At 40.0% G+C, this 7,385-nt stretch overlaps 1 long non-coding RNA gene across 1 annotated transcript; it reads right to left on the bottom strand.

Moving 5' to 3' along the window:
- Window positions 1-5,105: 5,105 nt before the first annotated feature.
- On the bottom strand, window positions 5,106-6,819 carry LOC110945139. The gene is made up of 3 exons (XR_002595054.2): window positions 6,679-6,819; window positions 6,099-6,165; window positions 5,106-5,308 (listed from the first exon to the last, which is right to left on the bottom strand). It is a non-coding gene; the product is annotated as an uncharacterized LOC110945139 (long non-coding RNA).
- Window positions 6,820-7,385: the final 566 nt, after the last annotated feature.

Below are 7,385 nucleotides of genomic sequence, written 5' to 3'. Positions count from 1 at the left end.
AGACACACTAATTTGGTGTGTTTGGTTTAATTTTGTTACAATTAACAATTAACTTTTGATTCTTGGCAAGATTAGTCCCTTAACTACCATTTCTTTTTTTTTTAAATACTAGAGTTTTAACTAAGTGTAAGTTATTTTCAAGACTTGTAAACTTTAACTAGGTTAAAGTTTCTACATGTTTATTTCTTGTTTATGAAATCCTTATATTCTTATATAAAGATTTATATTTTCGGGGTGTTACAAGTCCACCCCCCTTAAAAAGGGTTTCGTCCCCGAAACCGAATTACGTACCAAATAATGTCGGGTGTAGACGTCGTATTTCCTCTTCGGATTCCCATGTAGTGTCTGACCCTTTTCTGTGCTCCCACTTGACCTTGACTTGGGTTATCACTTTGTTCCTCAAACTTTTCTCCTTACGATCTAAAATCGCAATTGGTTTTACTGCATAGTTGAGGCTGTTATCCACTTCGATATCGTCGTAGTGGATATGAGCAGTTTCGTCGGCCAAACATTTTCGAAGATGTGTTACGTGGAATGTGCTATGAATTCCACTCAACTCTTCGGGTAATTCAAGTCGATAAGCTACCTTACCAACCCGTTCAATGATTCTAAATGGCCCAATGAATCTCGGGCTTAACTTTCCCCTTTTTCTGAATCTAATAATACCCTTCCATGGGGAAACCTTTAGCATGACCATATCGCCAACCTGAAACTCGATTGGCCTATTTCTTTTGTCTGCGTATGCCTTTTGTCGGTCTTGAGCCGCTTTCAAATGTGTCCGAACTATATCAATTTTCGGATTTGTAGCTCGGATTATATCAGTTGGTGCTAGCCCTCGCGGGCCCACCTCTCCCCAACATACCGGAGTCCGACACTTTCTGCCATATAATAGCTCATACGGGGCCATTTTAATGCTCGCGTGATAGCTATTGTTATATGCGAATTCGACCAAGGGTAAATGGACATCCCAACTACCCCCAAAGTCAATAATGCAAGCCCGTAGCATATCACCCAATGTTTGTATTGTTCTTTCGCTCTGCCCATCCGTTTGTGGATGATAAGCAGTGCTAAGGAACAATTTAGTTCCCATCTGTTCTTGGAATTCACGCCAGAATTTCGAGGTAAACCGAGTATCTCTGTCTGATACAATGGATATCGGTACCCCATGCCTTGCTATGATTTCATTGGTGTATACCTCCGACATTTTCTCAGATGTATAAGTTTCACGAATCGGAATAAAGTGGGCGCTTTTAGTTAACCTATCCACGACCACCCAAATAGCATCAAAACCACGACTTGTTTTAGGTAGTTTAGTCAATAGGTCCATCGTGATTTGCTCCCATTTCCAAACCGGAATTTCTAACGGTTGGAGTTTACCATACGGCTTTTGGTGTTCCGCCTTGACTTGTAGGCATGTCAAGCATTTTTCCACGTATTTCACAGTGTCTCGCTTCATTCCGGGCCACCAATAGTTTTGCTTCAAGTCATGATACATTTTGGTCGCCCCCGGGTGAATGGAATAACGGGATTTATGAGCTTCATCAAGTAGAAGCTTCTTAACACCACATGTGTTAGGAACCCAGATTCTATTAAAACGAGTTCTTAGGCCGTGACTGCCCACTTCAAGGTCTTTAACTTGACCAATAATTCTTTCCTTTTTCCAGTTTTCCGCCTTTACAGCTTCATCTTGTGCTTCTCGAATTCGTTCTAGTAAACTTGAAGTCACAACCAGTTGCATTGATCGTACCCGTATCGGGGCATAATCTGTTTTGCGACTCAGCGCATCGGCAACTACATTGGCCTTACCGGGGTGGTAATGTATTTCGCAATCAAAGTCCTTGACGGTTTCTAACCACCGCCTTTGCCGCATGTTTAATTCCTTCTGGTCGAAGAAATATTTCAAGCTTTTATGGTCGGTAAAGATTGTAAACTTTACTCCGTACAAGTAATGTCTCCATATCTTTAAGGCAAACACCACCGCTGCCAATTCTAAGTCGTGAACCGGATATTTATTTTCATGAATCTTCAATTGCCTCGAGGCGTAGGCGATGACCTTGCCTCGTTGCATTAACACGCATCCGAGCCCCAATTGAGAAGCGTCCGAGTAAACCACCATGTCTTCAGTCCCTTCCGGTAAGGTCAGTACCGGAGCGTGGGTCAACTTTTCCTTGAGCGTTTGGAAAGCTTCCTCTTGCTTAATGCCCCACACGAACTTTTCCTCCTTACGAGTTAATTTGGTCAAGGGTAAGGCAATTTTGGAGAAATCCTGTATGAATCTCCGATAATATCCCGCAAGCCCTAAAAAGCTTCGGATTTCCGAGGGATTTCTTGGAGGGTTCCATTTCGTCACAGCTTCTATCTTTGACGGATCTACTAGTACTCCATCAGCACTAATAAGATGCCCAAGAAACTGTACTTCCCGTAACCAGAAAGCACACTTCGTGAATTTTGCATATAGCTTCTCTCGTCTAAGTGTGTCTAATATTTCCCGCAAATGACACACGTGCTCGGCTTCACTCTTTGAATATACCAGAATGTCGTCGATAAATACAATTACCGACTTATCTAGCATGGGTTTGCAAACCCGGTTCATGAGGTCCATGAAAGCCGCGGGCGCATTGGTCAATCCGAAAGGCATTACAAGGAATTCATAATGCCCGTACCTCGTACGGAAAGCCGTTTTGGGTACGTCCTCCTCCTTGACTTTCAATTGGTGATAACCGGATCGGAGATCAATTTTGGAAAACCAACTTGCTCCTTGCAGTTGGTCGAATAAATCGTCAATTCTTGGAAGTGGGTATCGATTCTTCACCGTGAGTTTGTTTAACTCCCGGTAATCGATACACATGCGCATACTGCCATCTTTCTTTTTCACGAATAAGACTGGTGCGCCCCACGGAGACACACTCGGTCGGATAAATCCCTTGTCAAGAAATTCCTGAATTTGAGACATCAATTCTTGTAACTCCGACGGTGCAAGTCGGTATGGCGCCTTGGCCACGGGTTTCGCGCCCGGAATCAACTCGATTCCGAACTCTACCTCCCGTTCTGGCGGTATCCCCGGTAGTTCTTCCGGAAACACGTCTTCATAATCTCGCACGACTGGTACATCCCCAATTTTGAGGAGTTCCTTTTCCGTTTCGCTCGCATATACCATAAAGGCCTTAGCATCCATGTTTCATGAGTTTGCGAGCTTCTAGCATTGTGCATATCACCGGGTTACCTCCCTTTTCTCCATATATCGTAACTTGCTTTCCGCTAGGAGACGTTAGTTTTATTTCTTTTCGGAAACAAACCACTTTTGCGTGGTAACGGGATAGCCAATCCATTCCCACTACCACTTGGAATTCTCCCATCGACATCGGGATCAAGTCTATTGCATATTCCTCGTCATCAATATTCATCGTGCAGTTTTCACATACATCACAGACAATAAAGCTTTTATTATTACCTATCTCTACCTCTAAAGGCATAGGTAATTTTGTTAGAACAAATGAAGGGTGTCGAATAAACCCATATGAAACAAAGGATTTATTCGCACCAGTATCAAATAACACACGTGCGGGAATTGAATTTATAGTGAATATACCTGAGACCATGTCAGGTTCGACCTTTGCTTCAGCAGCGGTCAATTGAAAGGATCTTGCTTTGGCTTTTGCGGCTTCACCTTTTGATTCTTGCCCTTCTTTCTTTCCCGCCAATTCTGGGCACTCCGATCTTTTATGACCCGTTCGGTAACAGTTGTAACAAACGGTCACTTTTTCCGGGCATGATATAGCCATATGTCCCGTTTTTCGACATATAGGACATGGCTTATCCTTGAAGCGACATTCACTTTTATGATTCTTGCCGCAGATTTTGCAACTTGGTGTGCCGCTCTTTGCGTCTGATTTCTTTGTCGTTTCATTCGTCCTTGCTTTCTTGGTAGGGCTTGGATTTATATCCTGTGCCCTTCGTTCACCCCGCTCTATACTCTTTTTCAACTCAATCTCCCTTTCCCGAGCAGCATTGACAATCTCGGTAAGGGTCTCATACTTTGAAGGGGTTATGAACTCCCTATATTCTGCGCTCAGCATGTTATGGTAGTAATAGACTTTTTATTCTTCGTTCGTGATCAGATCGTCACAGAACTTCATTTTGTCCATAAACACCCCCGTGATCTTGTCTATGGATTCACCCTTGTGTCTGAGTTGCATGAACTCTTCCTTGATCTTGTTTATAACCGCTTTGGGGCTATGGTGTTTAATAAACGGCGTCTTAAACTCCTCCCACGTCATGGCCTTAGCCGCTTCGTTTCCAATCTCTTTCTTCTTATTATCCCACCAATCCTTCGCTTGACCTCTTAACTGACCCGTACCATAAGCTACGTAGTCATTTTCATCACAATGTGTTCTCTCGAACACTCCCTCGATATCGCCTATCCATCGCTGACACACGATTGGATCAACTTCCCCATTATATATAGGCGGTTTACAAGCTATGAATTCCTTGTATGAACAAGGTTTTCGTTCCCCGGATTTTTCCTTTGCTAGATTTGAATTATCTTCTAGCTTCTTGATTCTCTCTTCTACCACTGATAAAACCGTATTTTGGATTTTATCAATGAAGTTCGACAAGCTGTTTTCGATCGCCTTTCCAACTTCTTCGGCAATCACTATTCTCATCTGTTCGGTGACTCTTGGCACCGCATCACCGTCACCTCCGCTTGCCATCTTTGATACTGAAATGTTTACATATATTGTTAAACATTTCATTTGTAATACATGTTTTACTTGTTTTGATTTGATCAAGTTCGCAACTTGACTCAATCATTCTTGTTTCATGCTTTTCTCGTGTTTGAGTGTGCTTACACACTCTTGATTCTATTATTCTTGTTTCATGCTTTTCTTGTGTTTGAGTGTGTTTACACACTCTTTTCCATGTATATTCGTTCGTGAATTATTTCTATACTTCTAAATTTTACTTAAGCAATAACTCTTACCGGATGTTGATCAAGCTTGAACCGAACACTTATTGGCAACCTTAAGCTCTGATTACCAACTTGTAAGACCCAGCTTATAAAACCAGATTTATATACATAAAAACCTTGCATTTAATGTCAAAATATTGACTTAACAAAAACTTTCATCATTTTAATCCAAACTAGACACCACAAACATGTACAATTCTTACAAAATCATAACCAAGACATTAACTACAATAGTTTACATGGTTTTTAGAACAAAAGATTATATGCGGAAGCGTTTGCTAGAGTGTTCGGTTCGAATTGTCATGCTTGATCTTCATCCTTCACTTGGGTACCTGAAAGCTAATGTGTTTAACAAGCATTAGAGTTATTAACTATGATAGAACACGTAATTGGATTAGATTCGAAAACTTATTCAAAACAAGAAATAAATTTTCTTCAACAAGGCTCCACCGTAATTTACGGTATCACCGTAAATTACGGTGGCTTCTGAACGTTTGGGGGTCTACCGTAACTCAGTAGGTATCCACCGTAACAGAGTTGCAGGTCACCGTAAATTACGGTACCACCGTAATTTACGGTAGACTCTGCACATGACTCCTTTGTTTAAAATGCAGGATTTTTGCTGGTTCATTATGTGACGAAACAGCATACTTTCGCATAAATTGTTAAATGGCTGGTCTAGTTCTTCATATCTGTATTTCGGTTATCACATTGCTCATTTATAACTTAATTGGGCATGTAACGGAAATTAACAATCACGCTAAATTACAAGATTTCTAATAGATCTTTTGTACGATGATCATGCATTCAAACCAAAACGTAGCGTCTAAAATAAGAACAAGGTTTATAAGTTTGTCTTATGGTATTCGCTACACGGCCTACACCTCATGTATTATTTGCACATTATAATAAAGTCATGCTTCATGTTTACTCTCAAAACTTGTTTGACCCGTTTAGGTGCATGGTGTAAGCACCTTACGGACACTAGACATCATGTTTATAACATGTTTAGGGCAATAGCCAATTTCATGACATAATGGTAATTCTCGGTCATCATGCTTTTATTCCTCTTTAACCAACTCATAAAGCTATCGATATGTATAATGTAATGAAACGATAAATTTCATACCTTTAAAGCGCGCCTTTTCCCCGTGAATTCTCTCCGGCTTGTCCGCTTGATGATCCGGACTCTTTGCCTAATAAATTCAGTTTTTAACTTGTTTAGAATTTTTTTCACGACCATAATCACATCATTTATAAGACATGGTCAAATTCTGCGTTTTCATCAAATTTAGCATAAAAACCCTCACTTAGGCATTTCAACAAACACCTAACGGGTCAGATTTTCCTACCATCATTTCCAAGTTCATGACTTGCAATTAAACCTCAAATTTCATTTTAATTAGTAAACCTTGCACACATCTTAGCATCAATTTCACAGGAATTTCTTCCTATAATGAAGTTTATACTAGAATTATCATTCTAATCCTAGTGTTCATCATCATCTTATAAAACCCATAACCTAGCTTCCATGGATTCATGAAATTTCCTGAATTTGGGCATAAATTCACATGTAGTTGTCTAGGTTTTACTCCTAGACACTATATCATCATTAATCTAACTAATTTACTATCATGCATCAACAAATTTCAAATTTGCTTAGATCCATGAGAATTCCAAGTAGTGAATTCTCACAAAATTTTACATACCTCTTAATCCTCTTGCGATGAGGAACACAATTCTAAGCTTGGATTTCGTTTTGGTTATGATTTGAGCCTCCAATTGCAAGAAATTGTGACTTTAGGGTTTTGGAACAATGGGGGTCGCCCCTTGCCTTGCTTCTGTCGACCAGACACACTAATTTGGTGTGTTTGGTTTAATTTTGTTACAATTAACAATTAACTTTTGATTCTTGGCAAGATTAGTCCCTTAACTACCATTTCTTTTTTTTTTTTTTTAAATACTAGAGTTTTAACTAAGTGTAAGTTATTTTCAAGACTTGTAAACTTTAACTAGGTTAAAGTTTCTACATGTTTATTTCTTGTTTATGAAATCCTTATATTCTTATATAAAGATTTATATTTTCGGGGTGTTACACAAAAAAGCTTCGGAAACAGACAAAACCCCAAACCCTAGAAATTAGGGTTCAACTTTCACGAACAGCGGCAAGACCGGAAATAGAGCAGCGGAAGAGCACCAGAGCACCGTCTTAACCTCGGGGCTCTGATACCATGTCAGAAACACGGATCAAATGAACCAACAGCAAGAATAACACAATCAAATATATCAAAGAGATGAACCAGTCATCACAGTTTTATAAGAATCAAAAGATCTCCAGTAGGATGATCAATACAAACAATCCTAACACTCACGAATGTAACGTGTGAATGACAGGGAACCAAAGACAAGTAGCAAG

Source organism: Helianthus annuus, chromosome 6, assembly GCF_002127325.2.
Source record: "Helianthus annuus cultivar XRQ/B chromosome 6, HanXRQr2.0-SUNRISE, whole genome shotgun sequence".
Classification (NCBI taxonomy): Eukaryota; Viridiplantae; Streptophyta; class Magnoliopsida; order Asterales; family Asteraceae; genus Helianthus; species Helianthus annuus.
Note: the sequence above shows the minus strand (reverse complement) of the source record. Positions and strands in the feature narration are given on the sequence as shown.